The sequence below is a fragment of the Molothrus ater genome, chromosome 9 (genome assembly GCF_012460135.2).
Source record: "Molothrus ater isolate BHLD 08-10-18 breed brown headed cowbird chromosome 9, BPBGC_Mater_1.1, whole genome shotgun sequence".
NCBI lineage: Eukaryota > Metazoa > Chordata > Aves > Passeriformes > Icteridae > Molothrus > Molothrus ater.
The window spans coordinates 29558050-29579693 of record NC_050486.2 but is presented as its reverse complement, the minus strand read 5'-3'; the positions used below and the strand labels follow the sequence as shown (position 1 = coordinate 29579693).

At 45.5% G+C, this 21644-nt stretch overlaps 1 protein-coding gene across 1 annotated transcript in view; it reads left to right on the top strand.

Annotated features, from left to right (window-relative positions):
• Positions 1 to 6152: 6152 nt before the first annotated feature.
• Positions 6153 to 21644, top strand: part of JAK1 (Janus kinase 1) — a 53878-nt gene continuing 38386 nt past the window's right edge. Inside the window, exon 1 of the mRNA XM_036387674.2 lies at positions 6153 to 6248. The gene's annotated coding sequence lies outside the window, so the exon portion shown is untranslated. The remainder of the gene's footprint in view (positions 6249 to 21644) is intronic.

Genomic DNA, 21644 nt, shown 5'->3' with positions numbered 1-21644 from the left:
AAGTTAAAGTCACAGTCTTTTAAAACAGCTGCCTGAAATACAAGAGGAAATGAGGAAAACAGAGAGAGATGGGAGAAAATTCCTGCACTGCTCCTCACCTCCATAGCTTTCATAGACTGGAATGGTAACTTCAGCCATTTCCACCAGATTTTGTGTTGCAATCTGGATGTTCTCAGTAGGTTAGAAACCCATATTCACGTTCACTGTGACAACTCTCTTAGTGTGGACTGTGCCATTTAAAGGCCACCCAGGGTGACAGAGACCAGCCAGAACATCACATTTCTCTAAGATCCCTGACACTCTCTTTTTCCCCTTCCCACAGCAGCCACTTGGTCTTGCTGTCTCCATTCAACGAGCACAGCTGGACTGGGGCACTCAGCTCATCCTTAATGGGAAAATACTCCACTTTCCTCCAGATCTGGAGTTTGTTTGCTGTCCTGCCTAGATTTCTGAACTCTCTGGGCCATTATGAACAACACCCTTCCTAGAAACACAACCTTAATTCCCAATCTCTTTATGACAGAGGAAGGGGGAATATGGTAAACCCCACCTCAAAATGCTGCTTTTTAACCCAGAGTGAGGAATTGTCATTTCCAAAAGTGCACATGAGGAAAACAACAGTAACAGAGTGAGCTTTGGAATTTGTCCAGGCACTAAAGATTTTAGAAATACTACGTGTTCTGTGTCATGTGTGTCCCCCTGAATGGGACAGGGAACCTGGACAGTGCTGGGCACGACCTGAGAAATGCCTCAACCAGGTACACAAATTCTGAGGTGTGTGGACAGAGAGGGACATGATCAATATTGGATCATTTTGGTGACAAACGTGACATTTCCCATCTGAAAATATTTAATTATTGCTCAGGTTGAGGTCACTGCTGTGCTTTGTGCCTCCCCACCAGCACATTCCACTTCCAAACTTGCCCTTATAAAACCCAGCTGTTGCACACACAACTTTTTCTGGGATATATATATCTCTCCCAGAAAAAAAAAAAAAAAATATCCATATATATCCATAAATATCCCTGTGGATGTGGAGCCAGTCTATGAGAGCAGCACTGTCTAGCTCCAGTGGTGTGGCTGGCAGGCAGCCAGGCAGCAAGTGGGTACCTGTGAGCTGTGCCAGCAGCAAGCTCATCCTTCTGGAAAGGGCTGTGCTGGGAAGTGGATGAGATCAAGAAAATGCATTTGAGCTTCTGGGCACTATTGATTTGTCTTGATGTATTTTATTCATCTGCTTGAAGCACAATAGAAACGTGCTGGTGGAATGAGTTCAGGGGAGGGGGAGCCAGAAGCAGGGTTTGGAGCTGGCCACCATCACCATCTTCCTCCTCTGCAGCTGCTCCGAGCTCTACACAAACCCAGTTTCTGCTTCCCAGCAAGGCAGCAGAAGGGATATTTTTCAGCAGAGAAATCTGGGGGGGGAAATGAAAATAAAACTGTTGGTTTGGTTTGGTATAAGAACAATGAAGAACCAGAGAGATGGCAACGGGGAAAAACAGACAGTGAAGGCAAGCAGCGACACGAACACGCCTGCTGCAGGGCTGGGACACGGCAGCAGCACCTTCACACTCCCCAGCTGGGAGCAAAGCGAGTGAACCCATCCCCCCGGGCAGGAAAGTCGGGAATTGAGCTCCTGTTGCACCTCCCGCCCACGGCTCTGGCACTGGCTGCAGCCTGCCCAGGAAATCCCCCTGCAGCCCGGCCGGGGCACCGGGGAACCAGGGCACAACATCTCATCTCTGTTCTGCCGAGTGCCCCTGGACCACAGACGTGAAGTAGCTCTCCTTCCCCAAAATGAGATTATAGCTGTAAAAAGAAGGGTGGCACGCCATGTTTAGGAGTAGTTAATTACTCGGAAGCAATTCACACCTTCCCCGCGTCTCAAAATAAATGCTCTGGCTTGCTTTTCCAAGCAGAGCTCTCTGAAAACCGTGTCAGCAGCGGGGTTTCACGCATGTTCCGTGAGCACAGGAAGCTGAAGATAAATTCAGCAACAGATCAGATGTAAAGAACTTGTGCCCTTGGCTGTCTATTTATACACCCCACGGGCAGGCAGGGGCCCCCACGGGCTCTGAGGTGTTCTGTGGGGATGGGGTGCAGGGGTACCCACAAACCCAGCTGAAGGGGTGCTTTGGATTTTGGAGCATCCAGGGTTTGGTTGGGTGACCCCCTCCTCCCGCTCCTCCTGGCCCTGCATCCTGCCATGGGGAAAACCAAAAATATAATTCATAAAATGATTTTTAATTTCCACAGCGCTCTGCAGAAGCCTGTGAGGACACAGAGTTGTTCTCAGAACGCTTTCAAATCCTACTACAGGTTGGGGAATTTTACATCTCCTTTTACTCATCTCTGACTTCATTGCATCCTCCTGAATTTTGCTGATCCGAGTGAGGAGAACCAGGCCCCAGAGTTACTGCCAGGAACAAATCAATGACAATCTGGAACACTTAGAGATGTTAAATCACCTTTATATAAAAGTCCTGTCAATCCCAAACTGATGCCATCAGTGATTTAAAGCACTTTACCGTATGCCCCATAGTGTAGTTTGAAATACATTTTTAAAAAAAAGCTTTTAAAACATTTAAACTCTTTAAGGTGAAGTGGAAATATCCCATTTCAGAGGGAAAGGTGAAGCTTGAAATCAAACTGCAGAGTGGACAAGGAGGGGATAATCCATGCATCCATCCCTATCCCTCTTTAAAGAAGGATACAAGAGGAAATTTGTTGGCATTTAGCTTGATTTTTAAATCACAAATACCAAGACAGTCAGATCTCATCTTCTGTATTTTGCCTCTTATTTTTTTGGTGGAGAATATCAGTGCATCCTGGAATTTGCAAAATAAAGAAGGATGAAAGATCCAAGAGAATTCTTCAGATGTGTCACTGCACCCCAGTACATAGAGGGGAAAAAAAGGTTTGTTTTTCTTTATTTACTTTTCTGCAGCTCTTCGCCAGCCTATTCTCTTTCTAAGCAAGAAACAAAGCCACAATTACAGATGATTAATTCCTTAGAGAAAACTACTTTAAGAGTTTTAATACAAAATTGCATCCTTCCTATAGGCTGGAATGTTGTGGTAAACACAGACAATTTTGGGTATAGGCTGGAAATGCCCCCCCGTTATTAACATAGTTCTTGGAGGAATTTTTAAAAGTACATTGATTTCATCCCAGTTTCATGTCACAGAACAACCAGCAGTGTCCCAAAATCAAGGAAAAGAAGGAAAAGCTGACGTAGCAGACAGGACTGGGAGACTGAACACACAATTTCAGTGAAATCCAAGTGCCAGAGCAGCTCAGCCCCTGTTTTTTTTTTTTTTAAGTGAGGTGTCTGTGATTTTAATTCTGGCTGAAGGACGTGGCCTTTGGCAGCCTGGGTCATTCCTGGACATGATCCCGGGCTGTGGGCACGGATTTAGGTGGAGCAGAGGTAAAGCTGCTCTCCTCCACGAGCAGCCCCAGGCTAAGCCCCTTATGCAATCCTGGGTCACAGCCTTGGCTGGGCTGGGCAGCTCAGGGTTTAAGGACCTTTGCAGCATCAGTTGCTGTGCTGAGAAACAAGTCCTGCCTGTAAGGCATAAATAATGCAGATCTGGGGTGGTTTTCAGCATGAAAACCCACCAGGAAAAATGATTTTATCCTTATCGAGGCAAAGCCATGGGAAGGGCTGGTGAGAAGGAAAGAGAATTGGTGGAAGCAGCTCCTGCAGGTAAAATGTAGGGAAAAGGGAACAAGAAGAGGTCAGGCCTGGAACCATGGTACATCCATACATATCTTAGATGTTAGGTGTTGGAGCCCTGGATACTGAGAATTTCAGACTTTCTGTGCTGCCAGGCACTGACCCCCAAAAGAACACTGAGGCAGTGGAGAAAGCTTCCAAAATTAAATGACAGAACTGGGATTGTGGGGGTGGAGTTTGAACAGAAGTGTGTAACATCACATGGTGGCAAACTTAGAGTTTAAAGTTTTAGAATATAGTAATATATATAAGGCAAGAGGGGAGTTTTAGGGTGGTGGCTGGTCCTTCTTCTTCACCTTCTCCTTCATGAGTGTAGGTGGTATTTTCTCATTAGATAGAAAAATCCACATTGCAGAACATGAGTGGTTAGTTATTAGGTTAAAAGTAAAAATAATTTAAGTGTCATTTCTTTATTAGATAGTTTTTCCTTAAAAGACCTTATAAAGATAAATATGAGGCCATTTTGTAGCTTGACAGTGAATTGCTGTAGAATTCACAACTTATAAGACTACAATATAGAATTAATAAACATCTGAGCCTGAACATGAAACACCATCTCTATGCATTTCATCCAACCCTGACGAAAGCAGAAAAAGAAGATAAAAGTGCAATAGTTAAGGGAAAATCCTTCCCTAGGAGGGAGGTGAGGCTCTGGCACTGGTGCCCAGAGCAGCTGTGGCTGCCCCTGGATACCTGGCAGTGCCCAAAGCCAGGTTGGATGGGGCTTGGAGCAGCCTGGGACAGTGGGAAGTGGCAGGGTGTGAAATCAGATGATTTTTAATGTCCCTTCCAATCCAGACCCTTCCATGATTCCATGATTTGCACTGTTTAACCTCTCTTCTTCCAGCCTCAGGCTCTTTTCTAACCTTGAGATTACCAAAGTGATGGAAACAGGGTGAGGCTCCAGTGCTTTCCCACAGTGCATGGTTAATCCAGACCCAGTGGCCATGTGGCTGAGGAAAAAGGTTTACGTGGTGTAAAATCATCCAAATTCCACCCTGCTGGTTCCCTGATGGCTGTGGAAACAGGGCTGGCTGGATTCCTCTCGGCAGAGGGGAAGAATGGAATCAGTGATTATTTGTCCGGTTTGTAAGTTACAACCACCTGGACATGTGCACTCCCAGGCCAGCAGCACCTGCCTCCTGGCTGCTCCCAGGGCCATTTGCTGGAGAGAAGGGACAAAACTCGGGATTGCTGAGGCACAAGGCGGATGAGCTGGGACAGAGCAGCTGCAGAGGTGTATAAACACCTCAGAACAGCCAGGGGCCTTTCACACCTGGTGCTGCCACACGCCAGAAAGCCTTGATAAAATGGTGTCAGTGTGCTCAGTCTGAGTTACACGAGGGGAAATATTTATCAGAATGGGTTTTTTAATGACCTATTCATCTTTTAGGACAATTCCCCCAAAAGGCAGCAGCAGATTTACTCTTCTGTCAAGAAAATGCCAGATACGTGTGGTGTGTGGGAAGCAGGGGCGAGTGATTTCATTGAACTGAATCATTTTCTTACGCGTTTTACTTCCACTTGTGCCGTTTCCTGTGACTTTGACAAGAGTTTGAAACCGCAGTGAGAAAAACAGTTTCTTTTCTGTGCAGACGGGAGGATTGTGAGCATCTCCTCATTTCAGTGACTTGTTTACACTGCCTCGCTCACATCGGCGTGAGAATGGAAACGAGGTTGTGGGTTTGTAAAAGATGATCCAGACACACCTGACAGGAGCTTGTAGCCAGGTGAGGGTCGGGCTTTTCTGACACCAGCAATAGGACAAGAAGATGTGGTCTTAAACTGTGCCAGGGCTGGTTCAGGTTGGACACCAGGAGGAATTCCTCCATGGAAAGGGTGCTCAGGCCTCGGAAGGGGCTGCGCAAGGAGGTTCGGAGGTGTCCAGGGAAGGGCTGGAGGCGGCACTCAGCGCTCTGGGCTGGGTGACTGATTGGACTCGGTGACTTTGGAGGGCTTTTCCCAGCTCAATGATTCTGTGATTCCGTAATTCTCCAGCTCAAACAGCCCCTTGACAAACTCTGGGCATCTGCAGAGGTGACAGCCGCAGCCTCGGCGCTGGGGTGGGGAAGAACCCGCAGCTCCGGCGCTGTCCGAGCGGTAACCACAGAACGCTGGCACGGCTCGGGCTGGAAGGGGCCGTTCCCACACGGGCCGTACCCACACAGGGACCGCTCCCTCACAAAGGCTCTTCCCACACAGGGGCCGCTCCCACACACGGAGCGTTCCCGCCCCGGCCCGCTCCGCTCCGTCCCGCGGCGCCTCAGCCGGGCCCAGGCACCTCCCCGGGGCGGGCCCGGCCCGCGCATGCTCCGTGCGCCTCCGCCGTGCCGGGACCGCCGCCCTCCGCTCTCCGTCGCCGAGCGCCGCGGGCCGTCCCCGGGCTGAGCCGCTCCCGGCCCGGGCTGCCCGCACCGCACCGCACCGCACCGCCCGCCCGGCTCGGCTCGGCCCGCCTGCGCCGAGCACCCTGGGCCGCCCCGCAGGGCGCCGCCCCGCCACGGCAGCGGTGAGTGGGGCCGGCCGGGGCTGCCGCGGCCCCGGGCCGGCCTGGGGGGGACCGGGGAGGGCGAAGCGGGCGGCGGGCGCCTTTCCCGGGGAGCGGAGCGGGGGCGGCGTGGGCTTCTCCCGGCGGCCGCGTCACGGACTCAGCGCGGCGGGCGCGCCCGGGGTGCGGAGCGGCTGCGGGCCCTGAGCCCAGAGGGGCCGGTGCCCGTGAGGAACCGCCGCGTTCCCCCGGTCCCAGAGCGAGCGGAGCCTCCGCGTTCCCCCGGTCCCAGAGCGAGCCGATGGAGGTGCCCCCCGTGCCCCTCAGGCAGGGGTGCGGGGCTGTGCGGGCAGGGCTGTCAGAGCCGCATTTCGGGCCCGGGGGAACAGCAGTGAAACGGCTCCGGTTGTGGCCGCCGGTGGGTTTGGGGGAGTTAGAAGCCCCCGGAGCCCCGGGTGAACGCGGACCGTGAGCTCTCTGTGCCGGGGACATCCCTGCCTTCCACTGCCGGGCAGCTGATGGTGTCGGCTGTCGGTCTGGCAGCTGTTCTGTACACAGGGACACTTGGGGACATCTTCCACCCCTCTGTGCCCCTTCCCTCACGGGAGGTAGGTGCCAGCCGTGGCTGGGTATCCATCACCCCAAAGGACACGCAGGAATGAGGAGCAGGGACCCTGGCGAGTTGTGCCGATTGTGCACCTTCTGCAGATGCCTAAACCATAATTCTGCTCTGTGTGTGTGTGACAAAGTAATTGCTGTGCGGGATAATGGCTGCGAGTCGGAACTAAATCGATCTTTAAGGTCTCTTTAACCCAAGCCAATCTATGGTTCTATAACCGTGTTGAATTGGGGTTTTAAAAACCCATGTATGAGGAGAACCAGGACAAATCTGAAGCACATCAAGGCTGCTGCTAATAATGCAGATTGAGGGTAGAAAGACAGCTCAGCAGTGGCTCCGTGAGGCAGGAGAGGATGGATCCAGCTCTGTTTAAACAGACACTGTGCTGAGGAGGATGCACTGTCTGTTCCAAGGGATTAGCAATGGGAAGTAATAATTTGAGGCATGTCTAAAATGCTAAAGGCAAGAAAACTTCGGGATTTTTTTTTTTGTGATTCATTTATTTGGGAAGGCAGATAGAAATAACTCCAAGTCGTGTCAGTGTTTAAACTGAACTCCCATGAACCCAACTTTGCTTGGGGAAGATTCCTGCACTTTTATTCCCGAGCAGAGTGGATGTACTTGGGTGCTGCTTTATTCGGGTGCTGCAGCTCGCTATTAAGTTCAGTTTTGCCCTTATAAGGGGACTGGGAGGCATTTCCTCCTGGCACTTGTTTTTAAAACACACAGGAAATTGCACCTTGATCTGGGTCTGTGTTAGGTGATAGCAAGACAGGTGCTTGAAATGCGGGGCCAGCTCTGGCTGAGCCGACAAACCTGCCAGGCTTGCGATGTTCACGTTTGTCATCGCAGGCAGATGCTACAAACGTTTTTGTCAGTGCATTGTTGGTGATTCAGTTGTTAAATATGTTACTGATCTAAGTGTCACAGTGTCTGCAAGCTGTCCCAAGGCCTGGTGGCACAGTGTGTCTCTGCCCTTTGGGAAGGGTGATGTGAAAAGCTTGGAAAAAGCCACGGGGAGTGGGTTTAAACTTAGAATATATTACAGAATATAAACACAAAACAGCAACGATTTTTAAGCTTGTGAATTCCTGGAGGGCAGTGCACTGCACAGTTAGTTCAGATTTAATTGCAAAGTGGCCTTTTTTTTGAGAGGTAGCTTCTGTAAATGTTGAGCTGTTTCTGTCTGTTCAATTATTTTAGTTTAAAAAAAAATCAGGAATATTTAATGGAAAAACTTTGAAAAGCCAGCATGTATCAGCTGCAAAGCAAAAAGCTGAAGTGCACCCGAGCAGTCATTCAGGAGGTAAAATCAATATTCCCTTAAAACTCATTTTTCCCTCAGTCAAACAGAGTCTGCAATTTCAAGTTAGTTTTATTCTTTTGCCTGACCTCTTCGGGGCTGGAAGTAAGGCAGTGTTCTTATAAGTGGTATAAATTCAAGAAGTTTAGATGGACATTTCTGTCGTGGTGTAGTCTTGCAAATAAAGACAGAATTCAGAGAAATCAGCTTCCCTTTTTTTGTGTGGAGTGGAAAAAAAATCTATTTTCACAGGTAGCATCCTGCCAGCTTCACCCTTTTCCCCCTGCTCCCTGGATTTGGAGGTGAAACACCTTTTTCTTCAAGTGAACTTTCCTTGGCGCCTTCTGGTGCCTGATCTGGCTTGAGGAAGAGGCTCCAAATGAGGAAGGGAGCTCCAAAATCCAGCAGCCAGATGGGTAATCCTTGTGTTGGGTGTCCATTGCAGCCGACCGAGCTGCTCTGATTCCTTACAGACGAAGGTGTTTGCATTGTTTGGAGGGGCCAAAGCTTTCACACATAAAAGCAAACCCTCAGGACTGCTTTTAGCGAGGTGTGAAAAGGGTTGTTGGGAGGATTTCTGACCCGGGAAGGAGCTTGAGAAGCCAGATGGTGGAGAGAACACCGAGTTGGGGCTCGGTTCCTGGTTTGTCTGGTGTCCAACAGCAATTAAAAATGATCAAGTGTTTTCTTCTGGGTGAAAAACTGGCAATATTCACGTTGTTCTCTTTCAGCCTGGCTAACAGTTTGCAATTCAGGCATTATTCCTGTAAACACACTCAGAGTTGCTCCAGACCTTTGAAGCACTTAATATGCAATTAGATTTCAGGTATTGGTGATGGCAAACACTTGCTAAATTGATAGAAAATGGCTTTTACAGTTCAAGCACGTAATTCAGGCAGTTAATGCTGAGAGCCTGCTTATTTTTCATGGCCTGATGCAGCTCAGTTTTGCTGGCAGGGTGAGACAGAAATGCTTCAGCCTCATCAAGAAGGAAAGTGGAGCTTTAAAAAATCAGCATTTTGGGCTTTTGGCAGCTCAGTTGCCACTTCCATCTCTTGCTGTAGCTTCTGTGCAGGACTTGAAGTGACAGATGAAGGGGGGTTTTCTCTCATTTGATTTCTTTAGCAGCACTTGGAGGCTCCCATCCAGGATTCATTTCACATAGATCCTTCCAAAAAACTGAAACAGTGCAGAAAACTGCTGGAAGAAGTTGCTGATGGTTTACTTGGGCAAAATGGCTGCAAGTTTCTCGTGACTGAAAGCGGAGAGGAGGAAGTATAATTTAGTGGTTTTAATGTCCTGGCCTGTTGCAGACAGGTGGATTTTTAAGGAACATGCCCTGACCATTTTCTTCACGCTGAAGGGCTTTATAAAACTGCCAACAGTTTTGCTGGCTGGAATAATTATTGGTTGTTGGTTTTTTTTTTTTCTTTGAGCTAGTTATATAAATGTAACGTAAGTTGCATAACTGACAGAAAAACTGAGCTACAGGAAACTGGGAGAGCAGCCTCGACATGGAAAAGTAAAGTCTGGAGCAGTTACTCTGCAAATCAATAATGCCTTTTGCACAGTGGGGGAGGTTTGAGAGCAGTGATATTAACGTGGCTCTCTGCATGTGATGTGATCGTGATTATGCCTTGAAACTGCTGGCACATGAAATTATTCTGTTTAACTTAGTTTAGGTTTCCGTCTCCTCCCTCTGGGTTGTAAAAGGTAATTTAGGAAATAAAGGAAAAGAGCTGGAAGTTGAGGGAAAAGCAGAGGGTTTATGCATTATCCTGAACTGTGGAGAAAGGTAGTGGTGAAAGCCTGGTGGAAGGAAAAAAAAAGGAGGTTTTATATGAGGAGGAATCAAGCTGCAGAGTAAGGTGGAAATAAGCAGAGTAGGGAAACTGTGAAATTAAAATGGTTTGGTGTTGCTGTTGGTCCTGTTTGGATCTGGCTGCAGTTTTCTGGAAATAGCAAGAAGGAGCCTTTACAAGGGGATTGGCTTTGGGAAACTCAGCTGTCATAAATCCGTTTATCTGGTAGTTTTGCTTTTTGATAGATTTTACTGCTACTCCTTTGAAGCAGGTCTGCTGCATAAGGGAGGCTGTGCTAATAAAGGGAATTAATCCAGTGTTTAATGCAATATTCTCTGGATTTTGAAGCGTGTGGGATTTACTGTGAGTCAAGAGTTTGGCCCCAGTTCCCAAAAGCATAATTCTCATTGAACACAAAATCTGACAACTGCTCTTCCTCCTTCCACGAGAAAACTCCTAAAGGGAATTTGCACCTTCCTCCCATGTTTATAGATTGGATCTGAGAGGGGCTTTGGCTTGTTGAAGCCCCAGAATATGAATATAGTTCAAACTTGTAGCAGTTTTGGACTCCAAGTGCTGTTTAGGTTGTTCCTTGAGTGTTTCCTGTCTCTTCCAGCTATTCCAAGACTGAATGGAATTTGTCTTGCTCATCAGGGGGCCCAGCTGGAGTTTAGCAGGATATTGAATATTAAATTGTATTAGTGATACTCTTAATAATAACCCTTTAATGTGGTGCATATTCTCTCAAAGTGAGTTTGTTGGTCTTCAGATCTTGGAGACCACTTCATTTTCCTGGCTGGGAGCTGGCACTGAGCTCATATTGACTGATACCATTTGGAACAGGGAAAAATTGTTGTTCAGCTTAGGAAATCTGGGAAAAACCCTTGACACCTTGTTTGTCAGGAAAAGGACAGATCTAAACCTTCCACTTTTTTTTTAGATAAGGAAAATGGAGCAGACAGTGCTCATTCCATGAGTGGGACAGGAGGGAGGAGGGGACACACGATTTGTTTGTGCATGGACCTGGATTTTCAGGAAATCAATTTGGCAGAGGTGACTTTTATGTTCATTTTGAGCCACCAGCAGCACGGAGAGATACAATAAACAAAACAAGCCTCAAAACCCTTGGCACTTGGACAGTCTAAACGACTTCCTGGTGCTTGCCATCCATAAATACCTGGCTCTGCTCTCCTCTGGATTTCACTGAAGTGTGATAACAAATGCAAAGCGTGTTTTTATATTTGTGTGAGTTGTTCTGTTTGATTTTTATCTTTTCATGGAGATAAATTAGTTGTAAAGCATGGAGATAAATTAGTTGTAAAGCATCACATGTTTAAGGGAAAAAAAAAGTATTAAAGGTACCACCTTAAGTACTGCATTAGGCTCAGTCTTTTGTATTTAAATCTGTTTTGCATGGGTTGTTTTTTTTCTCCCCAGGATCTCAAACTCTCACCTCTTGCCTCAAGCTGGTGGCCTCCTGCACTGAAAAAAGGGGTGGCCACCCTTGGTGCTGAGGTTTTGAATTCAAAATCCAAGATCCAGCTGCAAGGTGGCATTTGCAGGTCACTTTGTGTGATGTTTTCTTGTGCACTCAGTGTTTCATGTTTACTGAGGATGCACAAGAAATAACCTTTCACTTCCTGGACACTTCTGTATTTCACTTTTCCTCAAAGTACAGCAAAGCAGGCACCAATAATTTTGAAATTGCTGAGGCTGAGAGTTTAAAAGTTCATAAAGCACCAGAGGTCAGGGAGCCTGAGCTGTGTGTATCTCACCTTTGTGTCAGCCTGTGTTGTCACCTTCCACAGCTCTGTCACTCTGTGCTACAGGAATTACCCTCCCTCTGAAAAAAAAAAAAAGGATTACAAATTCACTTTGCCTCTTGCCCTTTCCTGCTCTTGATTTGTATTGCATTTATATTAAATTATATATTTTTTCTTCTACCTTTCTTTCTCGTCCTTAATGCTGAAGGAAGAGAAAGGTGCATTTGACTTTAGAAATGAAGTAACAGCTGCAATTTCCAGACTCAGCCCTTGCTGCCTTCCAGTGTTGCTGGTGGAAAAGTCTCTTTGGGCTCTGCAGGTTGTAACGGGCACCAGGTGCTTCTGAAATGGAGTTTTAACCTTGGAACTTCTCTGTTAGAAACCTCAGGGCTTGGCTTAAGTGTCTTTTATTTGACTTAGGTGTTGATTTGTAGGAGTCTCTTAATAACTGCAGGCCCTAAAGACAAGGAATAGTCCAGAGCTCATTTGGACTCTGGTCAGAGACAAGGAACCTGTGTGATCCCCGATTTTTGGTGGGATCATAGCAATTCCTCGCCAGTTGTGCTCACTGTCCTGAGGGGAACTTCGGGGTTGTTTCTTGGTGATACAGAACAAACCCTGATGGATGCATCCCATGGAGATGCAAATCGCTGGCAGAGCTTTGTAGCTGGAATTCTCCCCTGGAGACCTTTGTTTTACCAAGTGGAAAAAATCAACTTGCCTTGTTCTATACCAACATGTGTTATGGGAGGAATTCATGGCCTTGAACAACTCTCTTGTAGTTGTGGGCTTGGTTAACAGAGGAGGGCCTGGGTTTGATTTGGATGTCAAATGAAAGGACAAGTAGGGATGGCTGGCTTAGAGCTGCATTTTAACCAGAGAACAGCTATCTTCTGCCAAGTTAAAAAAACCAACACCCCTGTGGGCTTTACAGCGCTTTCAGCTTCCTGCACATGTGACTGACAGCTCAGCCAGGCTCCAGATATACGACCAAGATACATCAGCAAACAGGCTTGGCTTAAAAAGGCACCGTTTAAATCCTGTTCAGCCCGTGCCAGCACAGCCTTAAACACCTCAAAGCTGAGGTGCTGATCAGATTAACTGGGCTGTGTGATCAGCTCTTCACCCGTGCTGGGGATTGACTGCGTGTTTACCTTGCACTTCAAGGGTGTGCTGCTGATGCCTCAGGTTTGGCTTTTCTATTTTCCCATTCTGTGCTGCTTTAGTGTGTGGGGCTGGGCTCACATCAGGGGATGCTGAGCTCTGTGCACAGAGCAGGGAGACAAAACAATTCCTGCTCCAGCTGGGCACCAAGGACAAATGATCCAAATCTCAGCCCCAGAGCACAAACCCCGTGGGCTGGAGAGAGAAAAACAAGCAGGGTGGGACTGCAGGGGCTAAAGCTGGAATGGGACAATGAACTGCAAGGTGCAAATGGAGCAGAACTGATCCCAGGGACAGAGCCCGTGCCCGGCCGTGCATTTTGGGGCCATTTTGGTTCATCTTGGGTGCAGCCCTGGCTGGGCTCTGGTGCTGCCCAAGGTGGATCCATGGAGAGATGCTTTGAATGAATCCCTGCTTTATTCTGGAGCTCTGCCCAGCCTCTGCTCCAGGGCAGCCTGCACAAGGCATCAGCAGCACCTCCAGGTTTAATCACTTTTAGGAGTTTGCTCTTGAATTAAGTGAGCACAAAACCCCAACATTTTCCTTGGCTCATGGTGTGTGTGGAGGCAGCAGAGCTGCTCTGAGGCATCCTTGGAGTTTCAGGAGGTTTCTCCTCAGTTCTGTGGAACTTGGGAAAATCCTGTGTGAGGAACAGCAAGCTGAGCTGAGGTGGAGCAGTTTAGCTCCATCAGGCACTGAATTGTTCACGGAATTGTTCTCCCCACACCTGCACCACAGCCTGGGCCTGCTACTGTGTCTGTGCCTCATTTAGCTTTCCTATAGAACCACCAACTCTCTCTCTATACATTAATTTTATGTGATTTTAAATTGTATATTTTAATTATATGTTTTAAATATAAAATTGTCGCTGTCGAGGCGGTCACGACATAAAGCAGAGACCACAAGCAGTCTCAGTTGGCAACACTTTGTTATTGAACATGGCTGATTTTTATACACTTCCTAATTGTTTATGCTTCTTCTATCTTTACTATTGGCCACAATAATTCAACATAATACTATTGGTGAGAAGTTATAGTGACTTAATTAACTTTCTAAAAATGCTTCATCCAGCTGCAAAGTTCTTCTATCTTTCTTCTCTCGGTCTCCTTGGTTGCAGCCTTGGAGAGAGCTCCTTATCAGTTTCTTCTGCTTCTCAGCTTCTTCTCGCTCCTTTAGCTAACAGGCCTGCTGTTAGCCCCTTCCACCTAAAATATTTTATATATTTATATTTTTTATATTTTAAATCTGAATTGTATATTAATTTTAGATAAATTCATCTAAATTAATATAAAATTCACATTAATTTCATATTTTATGTGACGTTAATTTTACGTAAATATTAATTTTATGTGATCAAGACAGAACCTGCCAGCCTATAAATCTGTATCCTGCCTCACCTTTACTCTTGACATGAGCCCTCCTTGATTTTATTTCATGCTTTGCTGAACAAACTTCTCAGGACTTGTTCAGGCCGCTGAATCCTTGTTACTCAGCAGCTTGATGAAGTTTAATTAGCAGTGAAATTGCTGTGCTTGTTTGTGTGCCCACTCTGCTGCTCCCCTCTGGCCCCTGGGCTCTGGAAAAGCTCAGCTTTGCACTCACAGTGCCTATCACTGCAATTACTGCATAAAAACTGGATTCCTCCAAGTTTTGTGGCCAGTTCAGCCTTGGAAGTACAGCTGAGATGCAAACCACTCTTCCTGGTAGTTCTGCTGATATTGCAAAGGTTTTTGTTCAAAGCACAACTTTTCCCAGAGAGAGATTTCCTGCCTGTTTCAGCTGAGCTTTTGGGAGCTCTTTAATGAGCAGCAGTTCTGCATTTAGGGCAGGCCAGCTGGCAGAAGTGCACATCATCACTCAGAAGGTCCCATCCCTGCTCTGCTGCCTGGCACAATTCCTTTCTCACCAATAAACGCTGATAACCACCACTGATAAAGCACTGACACCTTCACCAGGCTCTTTGTGCATCTGCTCACAGCCACAGCAATTTTAGAAATGCTTTAGGGGATGTTCTAATCACGAAGTTATCCTTTAATTTAAAAAAGATCTCTTCAGTATGGTTTAGAAGTTTTCTAAATTCGTGGAATTGAGCAGCTTTCCCAGGCTGTTTCAGGATATTTCTTTATTAAAACCTGCTGTTGCTCAGTTCCAGAGACAGGGAAAGTTGGGAGTGGGTAATTAGCAGGGAAAACTGACATCATGATCCCAATCTTCTGAACAAATACACACTTATGGTCCTGTAAAACTTCTCTGCGTGTCTGTACTCACTGGGAGGGCCCAGCCTGAAACAGAAATGTTTCATTTGTTAAGCCCCAGCCAAGGGCCTAAGGAGCAGCTCTGTGTGTTATATCTCTGTGGTAGCAGAGGTTAATATTTTAGGATTTAGTTTAGACTCTGACTCTTCAGGATGGGGTTTAGGCCAGGACTCTGCTCCATGAGCATCCCATTATAAAATGGGCCAAAATTGGGTAATTCCCTTTTCCCCCCGTCAGTCTCAGCCTCATCCAGAGTAATGGTGAGCTAGAAAATGGGGATAGGAGGGAAAAGTTCCTTTTTGGGTGGCTCAGAACTGTGCTGTGGAGTTGGCTCTGGTTGGAGTTTTCCTGCTGAGCCTCACAGCATTTTCTGCTTCCAGCTCAGGTTTCTTTTCCTGCTTTGATTTGCATTTGGTCCTGATTGTTTCCTGGAGCTGGGACCTAAAAATATAAACCAGGGTGGGTTTTTATCTGTGAACATGAGTAAGGGGGGGGTCAGAACAATTAATTATGCAATAGTGGTGTTATTTCCTCTTTCATTTTGTAGCTTGGTCTTGTTCTCAGTCAAAGGCTTGGTTTTAGGAAGAGAAAAATGGTGATGTGATCAGGATGTGCTTTTAATAAGAAAGAATGTCATCTTATGCTTAAGAAAAGAAATTCTTTGTACACCAGTCCTCTCTTTAAGAGGCTGGAACATCTTTCATGCAGCACTGTAGTAATAAAAGATTTTTAATACAATTGAGACCTCAGACATCCATTTTAAACTTAAAATTGGATTTATTGCCAGATGAAATGTGTGTGTTTCAGTCCTATTGATAACCAGCAAGGAATGGCTGTTGCTGGAATATCTGTAATTCTTCCCTTGCCCCATCTGTTTGTTACAGTAAACAGCAAAGAATTTGCAAGATTTTAAAACTGTGGCTTTGGCTTCTGTAATTCTCAATTAAGCTGCCATTGCTCCCAGCTGAAATGGCAGGGTGCCTTTTCCAGAGCTTTTATCAAAGGCATTTTTCACTTGGGGAAAGTGCCCCTGGAATGAGATGGGTCCTTCCCAACCCAAACCATTCCATGGTTCCAGGCCAAGCATGTGATGAGGACTGGCAGAGAGCAGAGCTTAAAGCAGCCTAAACGAAGCCCTTTGCCCTGATTTCACTGACTTCTGGTCACCATCCATTAGCTCTGGACTTCTTGAGACAAAAATAAGAAGTGGGATGGTATTTCTGGAGGGTTTAGCACTTAATAAATCAAGGCTTTGAATATAATGAAAATAAAAATGTACAGAGCGAGTGTTCTGCGTGGAATTAGTTTTCCTTGCTCTGATTGATGAGGAAATAGTGCCATGCAAATTTCTCTCTCTTGGCAATGGAATTCCCCTCATGCTATTTTGTAGAACAAGATTATGGTTTTTTCCTTTAAATACAGGTGAATTTGCCCCTGAGAATGTTTTCTGCATGTCTTGTTCCACTAAAATGTCAGATATTAATTGTACAGTGAGCACTGAAGGGGGACAAAAATAGACTGTGCACTGATGGATTTATTGAGTATTTTTCCTATAAGAATGAGGAAAATTACTCCTTTTTTTTTTCTATTTACATGGAAAGATGTGTCTGGAGTTGTGTGCAGAGATGCAGCAGGCAGTTTTTAATTGCAAATAATCTTTTATATAAAGATAACTACTGTGTCTGCACAAAAGTCACCTACATAAAAATAAACATTGGCTTTTTATTGCTGGTTAAATTCAATTTATGTGCATTCCCACTTGAGAAATGAACCAATTTGACTTTGTGACATAAATACCAAGGCAGAAATGGTTGCAGCCAGGTTGTGGCCCTGGTTGTGACACCCAGGGCAATATTTTGATTTGAAATTCAGGTATTTGCCCTCTGGGAGGTGCATATGGAAATTCTCAGATTGCTTAAGAAAAGCGCTGGGGGGTTGATACATCCAAGTTACTGCAGAAATTACAGATATTTTATTCTAAACTTAATTTCTGTGAGTTTTGTCTTAGTTTTTGTCTTAAGTCTGTGATTAACTTTTCAACACAGAGATCTGCTTCATGTCCCTAATATTTATTTAATGTGTACTAAAATATTCTCTTAGGTCTTTGAATTCTGAAGCTATTCAAGCATTTGGATTTTGATTTTTTTTTTCATGTGCTGATGCATTTTGAGCCAGCTTTCATGGGATAACAACGCTCTGGGAATTACAGTGGTTTTTGAACCTCCCAAAATCCAGAGGTTTCTGTCAATTATGGAAATGCCTGATGTGAGGTTGCTCATTTTTGTAAGGGACGAACCAAGAGCAAGAAGAAATTGAAGGTTTTGTTGTTCAGATTCCTTACATTTCAATTTCTGCGTTGTTTTTAAGGCCAGAAAAAGGAAGTTCTTTATGGAGAAGAGAATTTAGAGCTGAAAGCTTGGGCTGTGGTGTCCTCAGTTTGGTGCATGCACAGGGCACCTTCTGCTTTTATTTCTCCAGGATTTTTATTATTATAAATACTTTTCTAGATATATTTTTATTTTATTTTCTCCAGGATTCCACGTGCTTTGCAGGGGGATTTGCTTCCCACAGTGGAATTTGGAGGAAGTGCTGCCCACTGCAGTTAAATATTCATTGCCAGAATAGCTGCACTGTACTTGCAGCTTTGGGGCCAAGCAGGAAATGTCCAGATGCTTCACAAAAGTTCTTTTTCCATAGATTTTGGGTTGGAAATCCCAGCTTTGGGATTGTGACTGTAAACCAGCCAGTTTCACCACAGTGGATAAGAAAGGGGAGAGAAGTGGTTTGTGATTTAAAGTTCCTCAGACTTGTCTCTCTCATCTTTTTTTTTTTTTATTTCCCTTTTCCTCCATCTCTCCAAATTTCCTGGCTGAGGGATTCACAAATTTCCCTTGGAACTCTTCTTTTCCAGCTGTGTTCACTCCTCTCTTTTCTCATTTGTAGGAATATTAAAAAAAAAAATAAATCCAGAGGGGGTGTGAAGCTACACTCACAGCTCAGTTAAAATTAACCCCAAGTTTTTGCAGCAAATAATGAATTCTAAATTTACCCTTCCCCCTCCAAAAAAAGAAAAAAAAAAATTCAGAAAATTTCGTGTCTCATGGTGTGTGAGGCACAAAATGTTTTGTTAGTTCTGGTATCAAGTTCAAAAGGGGAAACACAAAACCCCAGTTCCTGTTTTTGTGACTTGACAGTTTGAGCTGGGACTTTGTTGCTGCTGGGTTTTGTTAGTTTGGACAAAGGCAAATGGCTTTTAAGAGTTTATAAGTGAATTAGTCTGGGCTTAACGTTTATCTATCCTCTCTTTTGTCTGAGTTAAGGTGACAGCTTCACCCAAATTAGTGATGTTCTGCTTTTTCTGGAAAAAAAAGAGCAGAAAATGCTATTTTTTAATGGCTGGTACAGAGAATGGGGAGAATGGGAGAAAAGATTAATAATTCATTCATAGGTACCTGATAGAGGAGTGCAAGTCTAATACTCAGCAGCTTCCAGAAGATAGGAAGATTTTTTCCTAAAGGTTTTAGGATTTTGCCTCTTGTATTTTTTTCCCTTGATGTCCAAAAAAGGCCACTCAGCCTCAAAACAAACTTGTTATTTTGGCATTGAGGGGAAGATGCAATGAAATCTTGAGGTAAATTCTGAGGGGTTTATGTGAGGATTAATTCCATGATTACAGCATTACCTCTCTGCTTTGCTGCCCCTGCCCCCTCTTCTTCCCTTTGCCACTTCTTTGTGATCTCTTTTAAGGCATGACTCATTTAATTTATTAAATTAAATTTAATTATTGGCTCAATATCACTGCAATTCTGGCAAAGACTTTGGTTCATACAATTCTTAAGCACATAAATAATTCTGGAGACCTACTTGTGTACATAAAATATACATGATCACATATTGCCACTTCTAGTGTCTGTATGTCACTGATAGCTGATTAGCTTAATTAATCTTGATTAAACTTTACATCTGTCATGAAGATTTTAAAAGGCTTTTCTGTTCTCTGTTTTCATGGTAAATGTACAGTCAAAGTATAAAAATTACCAACTTGGCTGTGTGGAAATTCCCTGTATGTGACCATCAGTTCCTGTAAATAAGACAGAGAGGGGTTTTTCTGATTTTTGTGGGGTTCAAACAATAAAGGGCAGAGATCCTGCATTCAAAAAGTCTGTGATGACAGCTTTGGGATTTCTGGGCATGGTCTGGAGGGCAGCTCAGTGTTTTAGAGAGCAACTCAGTAATTCAGTGTTCTAGAGAGCAACTCAGGAATTCAGTGTTCTAGAGAGCAACTCAGGAATTCAGTGTTCTAGAGAGCAACTCAGGAATTCAGTGTTTTAGAGAGCAACTCAGGAATTCAGTGTTTTAGAGAGCAACTCAGTAATTCAGTGTTCTAGAGGGCAACTCAGTAATTCAGTGTTTTAGAGGCAACTCAGGAATTCAGTGTTTTAGAGAGCAACTCAGTAATTCAGTGTTTTAGAGGCAACTCAGGAATTCAGTGTTTTAGAGGGCAACTCAGGAATTCAGTGTTTTAGAGGGCAACTCAGTAATTCAGTGTCTTATAGGGCAACTCAGTAATTCAGTGTTTTGGAGGGCAACTCAGGAATTCAGTGTTTTAGGGCAACTCAGTAATTCAGTGTTTTAGAGGGCAACTCAGGAATTCAGTGTTTTAGAGGGCAACTCAGGAATTCAGTGTTTTAGAGAGCAACTCAGGAATTCAATGTGTTAGAGAGCAACTCAGGAATTCAATGTGTTAGAGAGCAACTCAGGAATTCAGTGTTTTATAGTGCAACTCAGGAATTCAGTGTTTTATAGTGCAACTCAGGAATTCAATGTTTTAAAGAGCAACTCAGTAGCTCAGGGTGGCTGCAGTTAAGGGGGAGAGGGTCAGAAATTATTTTCTGAAGCCAAATGTTTGGGAGTTGCTGTTAAACTTCTGGAGATCGATTTTAGCGTGACAACCCCTAATTCTAGTCCTCTTTAATACTGGATTTCAGAAGCAGAAGCCCATGAATGATCTTTTCCAAAGTGATCCCTGAAGGCTGAAAGAAGGAGCAGCACATCCTGGTGAATTTTTCGTGGTGTTTCCATGGCCCCTTCTGTCCTGGAGCTCCTCAGAGTGGCCAGTGGAGTCCAGGGTGTGGAGCAGGAGCTGCTGGAGCCAGACTGGGACAGAGATAGGGCAGGAGGGATTTGGGGTCAGCCTTGGGATGAGTCACCCCTGTCTGAGTCGCTGCTAAAAGCCATTGAGCAAGAGTGGCACAGCTTAGCTATTTTTAATATTTGCTTACTCACATTTACTGTACTAAGCTCTTTACAGGAAAGGTAGTTAAGAGTTGTAGTAAGCTCTTAAAGCCACTTTCCATGGCAGCAGCTCCTTTAATTAATTAGGAGTGATGTCTTCAGTCCTGTTCTTTTCTGAGCTTTTAAGGTCTGGGCACAATTCTCATGCTTGATGTTTCCAGAAGTGCTGCAGTGTGGTGCTCACAGGATTGCCTCTGGACCTACAGGGGTTAATTGGACTTTAACACCAGCAGGAGCAGCTTGGTAGTACCTAGAGGTGTTTATTGACCTCACCAGGTGGGATTTTGTCTCCAGAGGGCCATGGTTGAATATGTGAATAAAACATTGCAAGGTTTTAGCCATGATGGAATAAACAAGTCCCAGCTTTGCTGTTGCACAGCCCCGTTGGCAATGCCCACCATCCTTGGGGTGCTGCTGGTGCCTTGTGCAGGCTGCCCCGGAGCAGAGGCTGGGCAGAGCTCCAGAATAAAGCAGGGATTTATTCAAAGCATCTCCTCCATGGATCCACCTTGGGCAGCACCAGAGCCCAGCCAGGGCTGCACCCAAGATGAACCAAAATGGCCCCAAAATGCACGGCCGGGCACGGGCTCTGTCCCTGGGATCAGTTCTGCTCCATTTGCACCTTGCAGTTCATTGTCCCATTCCAGCTTCAGCCCCTGCAGTCCCACCCTGCTTGTTTTTCTCTCTGCAGCCCACGGGGTTTGTGCTCTGGGGCTGAGATTTGGATCATTTGTCCTTGGTGCCCAGCTGGAGCAGGAATTGTTTTGTGTCCCTGCTCTGTGCACAGAGCTCAGCATCCCCTGATGTGAGCCCAGCCCCACACACTAAAGCAGCACAGAATGTGAAAACGGAAAAGCCAAACCTGAGGCATCACCACGGCCAGGCTCTTGCACTGCCCAAGGTGTGAGGCCTTTTAATAAATCCCTATTTTATCCTTCAGCCCTGCCCAGCCCCTGTTCCAGGCAGCCTCTCTGGGCATTGGTTGGATGGGGATGAACTGGGGCAGCTGGGATCACTCCTGTTATATCCCAATGCTTGTGTGGCTGAGATCCTGGGAGAGCAAAGCCCAAAGATCCCTCCAGCAGCAGGGAAATGCTCCTGCATCCAATGCTGCTTGTGGGAGAGGGAGGCAGAGCTGCAGCTGGGCAATGTCTGCTGCTTTGGGCTTCTGCAGAGCTGGAATAAAATCATAGCTGGATTGAAAAATTAACTGGCC